The sequence below is a fragment of the Salmo salar genome, chromosome 09, assembly GCF_965601325.2.
Source record: "Salmo salar chromosome 09, fSalSal1, whole genome shotgun sequence".
Taxonomy (NCBI): domain Eukaryota; kingdom Metazoa; phylum Chordata; class Actinopteri; order Salmoniformes; family Salmonidae; genus Salmo; species Salmo salar.
Genome location: NC_138299.1, coordinates 36,232,592 through 36,249,486, shown reverse-complemented (window position 1 = coordinate 36,249,486; position 16,895 = coordinate 36,232,592).

Genomic DNA, 16,895 nt, shown 5'->3' with positions numbered 1-16,895 from the left:
CTGGCTAACACGGTCAAACAAGCTCGGAACGAACACCCACAAGCTTTCTATCATAGGCTTCGTTCAGCTTACTTTGGCCTACTCACGGAACCAGGAATGGAAGAGCTGTTACCATTCAAACAAATGTTTCTGTCGAACATGTATCCCACCTTCATTACCTACTTGGGCCCTGCAGCCCACGTTGGCTTGCCTATCTTACAACTCAGAGAGCTTGCAAGCACAGCTTTTGAGGCATCAAAAGCTCGCAACGCTAAGAGCCCTGACCACTCGGTTTTGAAGTTTGACCAGGAGCACTCACTCCAGTTAGAGGGTGCATTATCAGGTATTGGAGCATCGAGAGATGACGCACAACAACAGTTTCTACCACGAAACCATGATTCCAATAACCGCCGCGGTCAAAATAACTGTTTAGTACGTCGCCCTCAAAACGACTAACGCCACAATCGACCTGTTCGCTACGTACCTGCACCCAACCCACACAAAGTGTCAGAGCACAAGGGTAACAAAGGGTTGAAGGACGATCAAAACGTAGACCAATGTTCTCCAGAAGTCCCACTACGGGAAGAACTAAAGCGAGAACAATTTGAGAAAAGTGTAAAAGATATGTCACAAGGACTAGACGGGGAATTACCGGACCCCAGGTCCGCAGAAATTAACACCCATAGCAAGGACGTTAAAGTTCAAATTTCTCCCGCTCTCATTCAAGACCCTATCCAGGGCCTGCTTGATCAAGAAACAAGCCCCCGGGCTTTGTCTGTAGACTCTGATACAAAAGTTGCGAAGAAAAAGGTCAAACGCTTCGTTATTAAAGCCAAGCCCACTCAAAATCGGAAAAGTCAATCTGCTTCCACCTTGAACAGAAAGGGCACATCACGTCGTTGCGAACGACCACTCCACTTTGTGGGGAATATGTCCACTAACCACGAATCTAAACGGCCATACCTGGAAACAGTCCTGGAGGACTGCTTAACTTGTCATGCGCTAATTGATTCGGTTGCGACAATATCACTCATCTCTCAAACATTGTTTGATGATCTCAAAAGGGCTTTGAAGCCAACTAAACGTTGGTTAAATGTGGAACAATGCGAAACTACACTTCGAGGGGTCACTCAGACTACCTCGCCTCTCACATTGAGAGTCATGCTGAAACTACAGTTCAAGGATGTATCGCTCGTTCACCCTGTGTATGTTACCAGCCTCGAAACTGTACCCCTGCTACTTGGAGCAGATTTGATGGATCGGTTACTCCCATTGATGGATTGGAAAACCAACCAGGTATGGTCACAGGCCACAGTGCCTTCTCCACTGACCACCCTGTCTTCCCCTAACGCTAGCTGCAACGCAGTCATTCACGAGGGGTATCTGTCGAAAGCACCCCTTGCGAAAAAGACGTTTAGAAACCTCTTGGTGCAGAATCCGATCCAAGGAGATATTACGATATCTCGACACATTCCATCAGCCAATCTGATTGACCATTCTTTTCATGATTTCGAGCCAGCTGTCTCTGTGAATGAGCAACTTCCCTCCTCCTTGCAGTCGTGCAATACGGTAGTTGAGATGAACTTCTCTTGCCCTTCGGACTCTTCCGCAAGCACTGCGGCCGTCTCAGCAAGAAAAACATTGATGCGCAGAGTACACTCTGCTTCCGATGATACACCGTCTGCTTTGTTGGGGACTGTCACCCCTTACAATGACACTAATGGCGTCAGTCCAGCAACTGACCCGATGACTCCCACTGGTGAAACACTTTGCGATATCACAGACCGATATCCTCGTCTCAGTTTACAGGTACTGAAGAGGTTGCCACACGCGGACGCGGTGGTGACTGACAGACCTCGACAGCCACTTTGGGTGTTGAAGCACAAACACCAGGAGATTTGGTTGAAAGGTTACAGCCATTCTCATAATAACGCGGCCACTGACAACTCGTACATAGGGTCCGACCTTTTCGTTTGCGCCTCGGACACCAACACCACCCGCTGGTGGGGGGGTCCCGAGACACAAAGGGGGGGAATAGTAGCCCAGACCCATGATGAGCCTCACCGAGGCCGGTGGGGGGGGTCGAGACTATGGACAACACCGTACGAGGCCACCAGAGCATAAATCAAATCTAGTTGTAAACTCCCCTATGAGAACAGTGAGGAGCAGACAGGCCCCTAGACGGGGATTATCTTAGAACACGTCTAAGATAGTACTGAGGTGTACCACACTGGTCATAAAGGAAGTCCAGTGGACTTGTCCACCTCCAAAACAAATGGCAACAATAATCATTCCTTGCCATGTGTAGGTTCAACTACAATACAACTAGTAATATGCTCCAATCATGTGTTCCGGTAGATAATATTTCAGAATAAATCGGTAGGACAACTGGACCCCTTGAATACCAGTACCAATACCACAGTCAGTCCAGCAACACTCAGTAAGAGGATTAGTAACCTCACAAGTTAAATTGCTATTGATAATAGCGACATAGGAGTCACTCAGAGTGCAACACGGGGAAGGGAATCTCCATTGTACTCTTCCAATGGTTAACACATGCCACTAATAAATAGAACACTCCGTTCAGGAGAAAAGTTATTAGAAGTCACGAACCATGATCACACCACGTACGACTAGTCTAATACTTAGAGTACTTCCGTCGTGAGGTTAGCTCCTCCGTGGATAACATAGCTATGAAATAGACTTCATACCTACCGCCACTACAATAGTGGAAGACACCGTGACTTGTAGAAAACTACTACAAACTCCCTTGACACCAATTGACTGACCTCCAGGCATTGACCTGAAAATTACCTGACTACGTCAGACTCATTCTGAACAAGTTGTAATCTGCCAGGATACTTGGTTTTCTTCCCTTGACATGCGCGATTGTGTAAGCATAAAACGCACATGCACAACGGAACATCCAATTAGGATTTATGCTAGGATCACTTAAGGGTCCAAGCAAAATACCAGCCTTAGTAAAGTTGAACATTTACTTCTAGGCCTTTGACTCTACAGCACTCACCAGTTTTCTAACCAGAAGTCCTTAGGTCATCCCTGTAGACTGCCCAAAACTAGTGCCTTACAGCTGTAGACTTATCATTTGGTTGTCAACTTAGGATAGTACCCTAAGCACCACCCCGCAAATTAGGAAAGCCCTAAATATGACATTAGACAATGCCATGATAGGGTCATTTTGCCAAGACCATGGACGTAGATAGAATACAGTCCAATTAGATGATTAAGGTGGCATAACTATATCTTGTTTTGTTTATGCTTTCATTCATTTTGTTTCATTTTCTTCGGCACATAGAAAGTGATAAAGCCATAAACAACTCCCCCATACAACCATCAGTTAGTGCCACAACGCCGCTCATTTGGGAGGAAATGTAATGATATATTTCATGAGTGTGTGTGCGTTGTTAACATCTGCCTAAGTTACTGCCCAGATATTCCAGTCTGGACGACCAGACGACGGGTCCGGAACGGCGATCCCAATCCGGACATCCACTGCCGAGCCATGGAACGGACTTCTTCATTTGCAGAGACCCTACCCGGGTCGACCACCGGAGGGGGACCACAACGATGATCCACAACCAGGACAACCCACGCTCATTTTTATGTTGGTTTACAACATGCAGTTTAATCGCAAGATTGAACCCAACATGGGGGGACTGTCATGACGTTGGCCTGTGGGTAAGGTTTATGCCCCCCCCCCCATAAATACCTTTCTCCCTTCCCCTCTCTGACCCTACTGAAGGACTTGAATAGCCTGTGTTAAATATAGAGAGTCTGGGAACATCAAACAAATGGGGAAAAGGAAGCATATTTTGGTAATAAAACCAGTTGGAAATATGCTTGGGAACGTAATGAGTATGTATGTCAGTTCGGTTGTCGTCTGAGACATTATGACTGATGACAGGACGACATAAACTGTACCTGAGAAAGTATACACCCTCTAGTTATCAGAGTAACATGGAATTGTTATGCAATTGAAATGTTTGATATTGAAATTGTTTGTTAGGAGATTAAATGTAATTTTAGCTTCCAAATGAGAGATTTGGGTTTTCATAAGGAAAGTGCCCTGCTTGATCAGTGGCCCACCCCTGTGAAGAGGAGGGGTTATAAACGATGAAACACATCCTTCCCCCTCTCCACTATATAAGCCTTTGACGAAAAGATAACCAGGTTCCAGTACGTGAGGTCTGCAGCCTCTACGTTAGAAGGACACACATGTCAAGTACAGAACTAAGCCAACCTCGGCGTGAGCTTTGGTGGCGAATGGTATGAACTTTGAGCTTATTCACTACAGAAGTGATACTTCCTAGCCGTTGAGTTAGCAGCGGCCGCTGTAGACGGGGGCTAGGAAAGGACGGACGACGGATCCAGTCTAACAACGAACAGACAAAGATACCACCACGTATCCAATTTACCACCAGAGACATTCTTCCGAGGACCGGAAGATCTGTTGGCCAACATCTACGACCAATTTACCGAAGCGCAGCTCAGAGTAAATATTTATTGCATTTTCCTTTTCCAAATGGGCGGTAATTTAGTAATGCATAAGATCATGTATTTACGATAGCATAGCTGCTGTTTCTTCGTTCCTAAGTCTTCCCGCTCTTTCATTCAAGCCCAACCCCCTTTCCTTTGTGTAACCAGCCATCATACAGGTTCCGTCTACCAGGGATGTTTTCTGTATGACATCATTTGTATTCTGTGTATTTGTAATTCTGTGTGATTAGTTTAGGTATTTAGTAAATAAATAATTAAACCCAATTTGGTATTGCTGATTCAACTTGTTAGCCAGGGTTCGTGAAGATAGCCAAGAATTTACAACGTTCATTATGAGACTGAAAATAAGATAAGGGTTAATATTGACTGCTATCGATGTAAAGTATTACTAAGTATTTTAAGAGTTTATTCGGAAGATAACGGCTCTATAAACGTTCTTCCGTGGTGCCCCGACTTTCTAGTTAATTACATTTACATGATTAGCTTAATCAGGTAATATTAATTACAGAGAAAGAATTTTATAGGTTAGCATGTCATATCACTTAATCCGGCATAGCCAAAGACACGACACTGGCCTGGATACTACAGCAGAGCCTGGATACTACAGCAGAGCCTGGATACTACAACAGGGCCTGGCCTGGATACTACTGCAGGGCCTGGATACTGCAGCAGAGCCACGTTGCATACATCCAGCCTCACCAGAGACGGACACACAGATCTCATCAGAGAGAGGGGTAGAGAGAGTGAGAGAAAGAAAGAAAGAGAGAGTTAGAGGGGGAAGGGGAGAGAGAGATAGAGGGCGGATGGGAGAGAAAGAGCAAGAGATGGACAATTGATAGAGGGAGAGAAAGCCAGATAAACTTTGAGGGGATAGAGAACAAAGATGGACGGAGGGACAGGGTATGACAGCGGCAGAGAGATAGAGAGAGGGGCTAAGATGCTGCTATCGACTGGCCTTGGTACCTCACTTCTGATCAAACACTTCCAGAACCTGTCAGAAAAAGGAGAGATGGAGAGATGAGGAAGGGAGGGAGGGAGGGAGAGAGAGAGGCCTAGCTCACCTTCAAACACATGAGGAGCAAGAGAGGAGAAATGCCAACACTAGCGGTTCTGGGGAGGGGGGGGGGCAGTGCCCCTGTGACAACAATTTTGGACCCCCTTGTGGCCCCCCTAAATGAGGAGTATGAAATAATTTTTACATAACAAATTTTTGCTATCGTTCTTTTTTACATCCGTGATTAGACAGTGGCAACGCAGAACATGGTCTTTTGCCTGCTAATGCCTGCAATGCAGTGGAGAAAACGATATGACAACAATAACGTCTAATGTAACTGGCCCCTCTAACAGTACAACTGGCCCCAGCTTGCCCAGTTGAAATGGTCTAGAACCGCCACTGAATGCAAATAAGGCAAAACAACACTGACTGACAGAAACAGAGAGGCGGAGACAGATGGAGGGAGAGAGAGATGGAGGGAGAGAGAGGGGATGGAGAGAGAGAAGGAGGGAGAGAGATGGGGATGGAAAGAGAGATGAGGGTGAGAGAAAGGGATGGAGACAGAGATAGAGATAGAGAGATGGAAGGAGAGATGGAGGGAGAGGGGGGGTGGAGAGAGAGATGGAGGGAGAGAGAGAGATGAATGGAGAGAGAGAGAGGGGGATGGATGAGAGAGATGAGGAAGAGAGAGGGGGATGAGAGAGATGGATGGAGAAAGAGGGGGATGAGAGAGATGGATGAGAGAAAGATGGATGGAGAGGGGGGATGGAGAGAGAGATGGAGGGAGAGAGGGAGAGGGAGATGGAGGGAGAGAGAGGGGGATAGAGAGAGAGATGGAGAGCGAGAGGGGGATGAGAGAGAGATGGAGAGAGAGATGGATGGATGGAGAGAGAGACGGATGGAGAGAGACGGATGGAGAGAGAGATGGATGAGAGAAAGATGGATGGAGAGAGAGATGAATGGAGAGAGAGATGGAGAGAGAAATGGATGGAGAGAGAGATGGATGGATGGACAGACAGATAGACAGATGGATGAGAGAGAGATGGATGGATGGAGAGAGAGATGGATGGAGATACAGAGTGGAATGCAAAAGGAAGAGAAGAAAGCATTCCTGAGTTATGCAAGGAGAGTAGCAGGTCTGGGGGCCATTGTTAGTCTCCTTCCCTTCCTCCATCTCTCCCTCCATCCGGTCGTCACATCAAAGGTGTCCAGATGTTTTCTCTGCTTCCTTCTCCATCTCTCGCTCTAAACCGAGGTGATTTGGATTGATCTTGTGTAATACTGCATAATAGCTGACTTTTGGTCTCACCCTTGAAGTCCATTTCACCATGAGGTAAAACCTCACTTCTCTTTCATCTAAGAACTACCGCTAATTGAACAAACGTTGGGGTGAATTTACACTATCCAGATCTAGCACTTTGAAACTAAGGAAAGGTGAAGGTTGTGATCTGGGCTTATTTTTGTGTATTAGACCCAGTCCGTCAGCTATCCCCTCTCCTCAACCTCAGCCCTGGTAGGTAGGTAAGATGCCTGGGAAGGTTTTCCCAGCCTACCATGCATCCTGCTTGGGCCCTGAGAGGTTCTCACCCAAAAGGACCAAGCAGGCAGGCAGGCATGCATTGCGACAGGCAGACAGTCTGGGAGATAGACAGAAATGACATCTGGGATCTGCAGGATCATTTCTCCTGGCTAATCAGAGGCCCATGGTAATGAAGTCTGAGGCATTATGGACTTTATTTTGACCTCAACACTCACTGGTCTTACTCATTATTTCTAGAATACACTCTTCCTGAGACCAGCCTATTGTATATTTGTTCACTCGCTCACCCCTGGCCTAAATCCACACAGATTATACTGAACCACATGTACCAGCTTTATGAAATGATAGAGGGCCTTCCAACCAGATATCCACATGCTGGTGTTGTCAGTGATGTCAAGACGAGTAATAGATTCATAATACAAATTCTTATCCAGCAATGAGGATGCTCCCTGGAAGAAATGAGGATGCTCCCTGGAAGAAATGAGGATGCTTCTTGGAAGAAAGGAGGATGCTCCCTGGAAGAAAGAAGGATTCTCCCTGGAAGAAAGAAGGATTCTCCCTTGGAAGAAAGCAGGATGCTCCCTTGGAAGAAAGGAGGATGCTCCCTTGGAAGAAAGCAGGATGCTCCCTGGAAGAAAGAAGGATGCTCCCTGGAAGAAATGAGGATGCTCCCTGGAAGAAAAGAGGATGCTCCCTAGAAGAAAGAAAGAAGAGAGGGAGCAAGGTTTACATTCAACAGAAACATAATAATGGAGTTTCCAGTTCCTCTGATGAGAGTAAAATCCAATACACAGGGACAGCTGAATACGAAACCCAAATGGAAAGTAAAAAACGAAAACATTTTTGCACATAAAACAATTTTTCCTGTAGCTCTGTATTCGGAAGATTAATGAAATCAAAGCTCAGTGCTTTCAGTATGACTTCCAGAGCCTCGCAGGAGCTGTGGTCTAATTGCTCACCTAAGTAGAGAAAGCAATCAAACAGAAGATAATTGGGACTGTTTGCTAACAGTCAGATTGCCATGTCCCCAGTTCCCATTCAGGAATCAATGTTATTTTGTGATTGGAAATGCAGGAAACTAGAGGCTAGAGCATACAAAACAACGTTCCCTTACCCCTACCCCTCTTTAGAAAAAGTACATCTCTTTATCCTTGCAATTTTTTACTTTCTGAAATAAAGTTCTAAATTCTGAGAGGAATAAAAAATATGATGTGACTGGTAGTTAGTGTGCATACAGTGTGATGTGACAACAGAGTTAAAAGGCGAAAGACATTCTCAAAGGGTGTCTGATTATTCAAGATCAGATTACTTTTAAATAAAGTCTAGAGAAACACTGATGGCCACAGCATCAGTCTTCCTCTATTAGAGGCCCTAGCTCCTCCCCTTCTTCATTCTCCTTATAAACTGTTATCTCCATGACCGCAGAGGGGGGGAGCAAATAGCACATCGCTGTCTCACAGCTCACAGTCACACACATCCTCATTTATTCAACATTAGCATAATCATTATTCTTTTTCTTTTTTTTAAACAATAATCACTTAACTGAACCACAGGAACAGGGGGAACCGAAGGAAGGGGGAATTAAAATCTCTTCTATATTGGGGAAGATAACTAACGCAGGGTGTCATCACCCCAGTATGATGTTATCATGTCTTCAGTGTGTGACAACAAAGCGACGGGAGAGAGAGAGAGAGAGATGACCCTATGTTGGAATCACTGTCACGCCCTGACCATTCTCTATGGTATAGTAGGTCAGGGCGTGACTAGGGGGTGATCTAGTATATCTATTTCTATGTTGGTGCTAATGTGGTTCCCAATTAGAGGCAGCTGTTTATCGTTGCCTCTGATTGGGAACCATATTTAGGTAGCTATTTCCCCACCTGTGTTTTGTGGGATATTGATTGATTGTTCGTGTGTTTGGGCACTACGTCCTCACGGTCTTTGTAAGTTTTGTTATTTTGTTAGTTTCACTTAAATAAATATGTGGAACTACTCATGCTGCGCCTTGGTCCACTCATTTCCAAGAATGTGACAATCACATAGCTTTCCTGTTTCACTCGTGGAAGGGGGCAGGGGTTCACCCCAAACGGAAGCTACTTAGCATCAGAGTTGAACACTCAATTTTAAATTCAGTTCTACTGCTGTTGTAGATTAATGTAATAGTAAACCAATGGCCACTTAGGAATGATATTGATCACTTACTGCAATGTGATGTCTGTAGGGATTCTAAATCTAGTGTTGTAATATTGCACTGTTGTCACGTAGTTTACGAAAGTTCAATCAGTAAGCCTGAATAGCTCGTCACTTTTACATTTATCTAGTAAGCACCATATAATTCTCATCACGTCCTATCTCACAGGCATAGCAGGTATTCATATGGTAGCGTATATAATTATATCTCATTGGCATAGCAGGTATTTATATGGTAGCGTTTATAATTCAACCTCATTAGAATAGCAGGTATTTATAGGGTTGTGTTTATAATTCTACCTCATTAGAATATCAGGTATTCATATGGTAGTGTTAGCAAGCGTGCGGAATGTGAATCACCTATTAACTTGAGCCTATGAGCATGGCACACTAAGGTAATTCCACCACGCTTCCTGAATAACCTATTGGCTCATTCATGTAATAATCACTTTCCAATCTTTCAACCAATTGGCATAGATCTAGGGGAGTATTTATTTTTTTGTAATGATCTTTTTATTAGAATGTTAGTCTTAACAGAGGTTACATAGACAACCAAACAAAATTAACCACACAGACTAAGTACAATAAAATGAATAAGGATACAGCAAAACATTATACAAAATGGAGAAGAAAAAAATAAAAAATTAAATAATAATAAATATATATATATATATATATATATATATATATATAAACGTCGCAATTATAACATGGGGCATGTATGGGAGCTTTTCTACATAGGACCACAATGGAGACCAGATTTACCTAAATGTATCAGATGTCTGGTGTAAATCAAAGGTAAGTTTCTCTAGGGGTAGAATAGCAGAAGCTTGAGGAAGCCACATTCTCGTAGATGGTACATCAGGTGTGGATCAAAATAACAATATGCATATTTTGGCTAAGTATACAAGGGTACATCTCTCCATCCCTCCATCTATCCATGGCTCTCTGCCTTGTTTATTCAAAGTTATAAGCTCCAGCTTCCGTCACCACCACCATGACATGACAGCAACATGAGAGTATGAATTATGGATTTCACACAGTTTACTGTTGATGGCAACACCACGTCCTAATTAACCAGTGTATATTAATTAGTAACAGCTGGTCATCTGTTGAGGCGTTCATTTGCTAAGCCACTGTTCCACATATATCTAATTTGAATACATCAATCTCCAAAGGTGACAAAATTGCGTGGTTAGTCGAAACGGTGATCTTTTCTTCTCCTGACAACCAGAACAGAACATTCAAGGAATGAATGAACGCGAATCCCTTCTTCCATGCAAATAAAAAATGCAATACCATACATCTCTCTCTCTCTCTCTCTCTCTCTCACACACTTTCTCTCTCTGTCTGTGTCGGGGACTCTCGCTCTCTGTCTGTCTGTGTCGGGGACTCTCGCTCTCTGTCTGTCTGTGTCGGGGACTCTCGCTCTCTGTCTGTCTGTGTCGGGGAAGGAAGGAATGCAATCATGTCAACTGTTTCTCCCTCACATCAAGTGGAGCAACCAAATGCACGTCGTCTTCGTTTTGCCAAATCCCACTGTGGGAGGATGCCACTGGCTTATTTTACATACTGCCCGTTGTCTTTCATCCTTAAAAATAATTCATTGTTCAAAGGACATGAAAGTACAAAAGGATTTATCCTGTCTAGGAGTTGAAGAACAGACAATAGACCCACAAAAATGTTTTCAGTCAGAACATAAATTACACATTCTGTAAATACAAAATATCCTGGCGTGTAACTATTGAATTTCATTGGTAATTATCTGTGTACAGAGACACACCAAAACAAAACACATCATGACTGACGTGGGTGACTGACTCCCTTATGCTATGAAGAAATGACATGGAACATTGTGCCAAAGACAACATTTGGGTTAGAGAAAGCTATGATAATAGACCGCACGTACACACACACGCACGCACGCACGCACACACGCACGCACGCACAGTGTGTAGTCTAATAGGTTAGTGCATGGCATTAACATAATCAACATTATAGCAGTATGAGTTATGACATTGTTCTACTTTATAATATCTCTTCTGAGCACTTGGCAGAGTAACCTGGAAGGTAGGATTTTATTATATTGATTAGTATGAGACAAATACTATTCTACGGTGGTGGTTGGTTAATATATCCAATCTGTTTGGGTATAGTATAGTACAGCGATGTGGCAACTCTCTGTACAAACAATCTGTTTGGGTATAGTATAGTACAGCGATGTGGCAACTCTCTGTACAAACAATCTGTTTGGGTATAGTATAGTACAGCGATGTGGCAACTCTCTGTACAAACAATCTGTTTGGGTATAGTATAGTACAGTGATGTGGCAACTCTCTGTACAAACAATCTGTTTGGGTATAGTATAGTACAGCGATGTGGCAACTCTCTGTACAAACAATTTGAGGCAGTGCAACCCCAGCCCAGCCCACCGATTACACACACAAGCAGACAAGCGCACACACACCGAACCCCCCCTCACACACCGATCCCCCCGCCCCCCCCCACACACCGATCCCCCACTCACACACACACACCGATCCCCCCCTCACACACACACACACACAAATCCAGTAGTTGCTGTTTTTCATCTTAATGAATTTCTGAACTTGTGAGCCTCCTTCCTTTTCCCAATGCTGTGCTGCTGAGATGGGCTGCGTAGCGTAGAGGAGAAAACGAAGGGACCGGCTGCCAAATCTTTTGATGTGTCAGGAGGGAGAGGGACAAAATGGAGGGATAAAAAGAAAAGCTTTCCCTCTCTAGGCAGTGAGGGATATGGTTTATAAACTTGACTTCTACAGAAGTTATCTCTGGTGCATTTGCCAATCTTCACTCTGTCTTGATCCAGGACTCCCAGTCCCAATCTCTGCCTCTGTTCTGTCTCTCTGGGTGGCTTGGTATTCTTTTTCTTTTTTTGTATTAACTCTGAATGTTTCACTGCATGTTTTTTTTCCCTTACTCATTTAATTATAATTTACATTTTTTTTTTCTTCACTTTTCTAGTTAAAGCTCTTAATGGTTAAAATCACCCGCACATTTTCCTTTCAGCATCTTTTCTGCAATAAATGATAAATGATTTAAAATAACACAACCTTTTATCTCACACCCTTTGAAGGCAGAAAATTAAAAATGTAAATTGAGAGCTAATTAATATGCAAATGTATTCATTCCCAGTTAACAATTAGCAATTAAACCTGCAGTGTCTAGAAAGAGCATAGAAAAGATGTGTAACTTAAAACTTATTATAAAAATTACGCACACAAAATTCTAATTGACTTCATAAATATTTCCCACTGTCTTTGTTTAGGTGTAATGATTTTGAAATAATGATGCATTTTATCTGTGTAAAATACATTTTATCCCTAAATGCTAGATGTCAAATATAATGTTTATATTCACCCCTGCCTCTGAATGCTTCCGCGTGTGGACTGTGTGTGTGTCTAGAGGGTGCGTTGCTACACATGAACATTTAAAAGTCTGCATGGGAAGTTATTTAGACTGGATGGTGTTTAGATATGAATACGTCTGTATGGTATCGCTGGGCAGACAGACGGTTATTGCATATCAGAGACACTGGTTTTCTGATGGACGTTGAGGTACAGGGCTCAGAGAGAGAGAGAGAGATGAAGAAAGGAGACGGAGGGGAGATACCTTTGCCTGATCTGTCGGAGATTATCAAGATGGCGCTGCTGCAACAGCAATATTACAACTACAATCACTAATAATAATGCTAGTGCTGTTATTATACAAAAAAGGACTAAAACCACATGTAAAACATTTTGTGTTACTCATACAATTTGATTTAACCTAAACCAACATGAACCATAGTATGTCTCCTCTCAAAACAACATGTATATTAAGAGGTATATTAAGAGATCGTTTCACTTCTAAATAAAGGGTGTTTAGTGACCGTTTGTCTGCGCATTTACCAAATAACAATCTAGAGTGTGAGCATGTGTGTGTCTTCCCAATGGCCTCCAACTAAGCTAAGGAAAGGATGCCCACTTCTCTTCAGGCTCTCACACTCCTCTATTCAGATAGCTATGGTTATGGCATTTCAAATGCCCCAGTAATCATCCCGTTATTGCTGTCTGTGTTGTAATGAGCAAGGAGACACATGTCCGATTCCCCTGCTGTTTTTTTATAAGCCTGCATTCAGTCCCAAACATTCAAATCTCTCTCCTCTCTCAGCTTGTATTTGCATCTGAAGCACTAACAGCCTAGGAAATAGTGCAGCACTTACTTAGCGACATTTCTCTCTCGTCCGCCTATTCCTCCGCCCAGGGAGACACAATAACAATCAGCATGCATTTAATTTAAAAAATGTGTTCCCTTTAGAATTCCAACAGGGTGAAAAAGAGAGAGACATCTCAGTGTGCTGTGAAAGGCAGCCGAGTATCATGATGTAACACTACCGTACTGTAGGTAGGTAGGCTACTGCTACAGCAGTGCAATATTAATGCTAATCAAAAGACACAGAAACCAGCAGGGTTAGCATATAAAACACAAATATTTTCTTCTGTCTTTTAATTTCTTAGCAGGGATTTTTTCTTGGAGGGGATTTAGCCACACTCACAAAAACATTTCTGTGAATTTAATTGAACGAACCTTCTGAATTTAAGAACAGTAAAATGTCACGTTGGCAGCTTTGCACTGGGAGGGATAATTCACCCTTCAATAAATAAGGAAGTTGTTGAGGTAATTGATTTCTACTCAGTCCACTCAACTGAAAAATCTGCAAGAGGAATAACCAATATCTATTCATTAAATGATTCAACAACAAGCAACTAATTCCTAGCTTAGGCTACTCCGCCTGGTGCCTACAACCCATAGAGAATACTAACTCCTATTTAGGTCAATGTGATTAGAGTCTTACAGTATTTTGGAATCATAAAACATTTCAGAATTTCACCCTTGTCAGTGAGAGCTCCAAAATGAATGCAGAGCACTTAAATCAAATTGGAAGTGCTTTTGAAATGAATGAATTTAAAAAGTAAACAAATTGTCTAAAAAACAACACATACTTAGTAGCACATACTTTAAATGACAATAGTCATTCAAATAACCCTCCAAAACATGCCAACTGTGCTTCATGTCAAAGTCAAGTGTTTCAATTTGAATCTGAATGATTGCAGCATTTTGATAAGTTAAAGGTCCAATGCAGCCGTTTTTATCTGAATATCATAATTTCTGGGTAACAATTAAGTTCCTTACTGTGATTATTTTTGACCATTTTAAAATGAAAACAAACATAATAGCTTCTTAGCAAAGAGCAATTTCTCAAGCAAGAATTTTTCTTGGACTGTCTGGGAATGGTCCGAGTGACGAGGGTAAAACTGAAAGCTAGTTGCTATTGGCCTAGAGGTTCGGAACTCTCTTATTGGTCTATTAACTCATTTACCACCTGGTGATGTCACCAAGCAGACCAAAACTCCATCCCACCAAAGCTCTTAAACTAAAAGGACATTATCATAATTTTCACAATTTCACAGTATTATTCCAACCTCATACTGATGAAATACAGTATATATAAAATTCAGGAAATCACATTTTTGACTGCACTGGGCCTTTAACCTCTCCCATTTCCTATTTGGGCCTAATTATTTTGAAAGGACTTATCAGAATTATGTACCAAAGCACGGGATCTAACCCAGAAAATAAAGCTTCATGAAATTACAGACTTCAGAGGGAAATTAAATGAAGGAATAAGAGAATATGGCAACCCTGGGCCCTGAGCTGGAACTCATTATTGTTTACCTCTCTTATGAAGACGTAACCAAAAGCAATGTTTTATCCACTTTAAACATTTCAAAGAAACAGCGAAAGCCTGTGGGTACAATAACAGCTTTAAATAGTCTTCAACGCCCATCCTCAGGGAATTACCCTGCCTGAAAATACTTAATTTAATAAATATGCTCTTTAACCTCACACTCTCATTTTGCATACTGTTATTATGAATTCATACTCTCTTTCTCTCTCTCTGCTAAATATTTATCCTGTTAGCTACTCCTTAACCATACATATTTTACTATTTTAGGAGGACCACCTACATTCGTTTTCGAATGCAATTGCGTTCATTAGTACCTCCAAGATAATACAGTGTGAGTGTGTGTTTATTGTAAGCACTGCTAAGTCTCTAATCTTCCACAAATAATTATCCTTGATCTAATCATAGATTTATGCAGGAGAGAAACTGATGTTCTTAACATGGCTGGTCCAAGTAAAATAAGTTAGTACATCAAATAAATTATACATGGCGGAATGTGTATAGTTTGTGTGTGTGTGTGTGTGTGTGCATGTATATGTACACACCTGCACTAGCGCATGTTTATTTGTTTTTGTTTACAGCTGTGTTATTATTTACGAAGTCACTAACTTAAATCCAATGTAGTAGTTAACCTACTCTTAGCCTCTTGTTTGCACTAGAGATGCTGTTCCCATTTCCTTGTGCAGTAAGCCTGATGGAGGCTGATTAAACCAACTGATTAAAATTACCCGTGGAATTTTTATATGTGCAGCCTCACAGCGTGAGTCTACCGCTGTGGGTGTCTGCTATAAAGCTGAGGAACCACAGTATTTCTGCCTATCTGTAGTAAAATCTTGTTGGATTAAGGTAAAAAATGTCTCCTGTCACCACAAATAAGTATAGTCAGAGATGATTCATATCACTGGGTAGTGAACTGATATGAACTGATGAGATGTGTCTTTCTTCGTGAGCTGTAAGCCGTCTGATCAAACCTCCACTCACGTACCGCAGTGCAACATGTACTGCAGACCTGGGCAGAAAATAGTTTTCATGTTGTAGTTTACTTGAAAATAACAACTTTTCAAATACTTGAGGTAGTTGAATATAATTTATATAGAGTTTCAACTAAAAGGCAACTCTTTTCTTTCATATTCAAAAACAGGTCTCAGAAAAACAAATAATATTTGATAGTATTTTGAACACTTCTCAGAAAACCAAATAATATCTGAAGGTATTTTAATATATACATGTTATTTGAAAACATAAAAATATGTATTTGATGGCGGCCAAATATCTGACGAAGAACCAAAAACCAAAACAGTTAATTTAATTAGTGTAAATATATTATCATAAGCACATGGTATGAATCTTAATATATAGCCTATACCAGGGGTAGTCAACCCTACGAGGTCCAAAGCCTGCCGGTTTCCTGTTCTACCTGATTATTCATTTCACACACCTGGTGTACCAGGTCTAAATCAGTCCCTGATTAGAGGGGAACAATGAAAAAATGTAGTGGAACAGGCTTCAAGGTCCAGAGTTGAGTTCGAGGGGCCTATAGCCTAGAATGAAATACATGAGGGACATGGAAGCCCCTAAAAATTAGACTAGATCACTTTTGCAGCTTCAAAATGACGAACAAATATATTTTCATAATGAGTGACATAAGGTAATACAGTAACACATCACATCAAGTTCATATACATGTCTAGTAACTTTGTGATTATTACAATATCAACGTTGTTACATAGGACTTTGGAAATTGCTTTATAACTGCATAATAATATAACTGCATAATAATTACATCAGTGGAATAAGGAACAGTAACTATTCCTCATGTACAGTAGTTACAAAAACTCTCAGCTCCTTGCAATGCAATTAAAATGCAATTACCAAAGTATTATGAAACAACATGCTAATAAAATGTT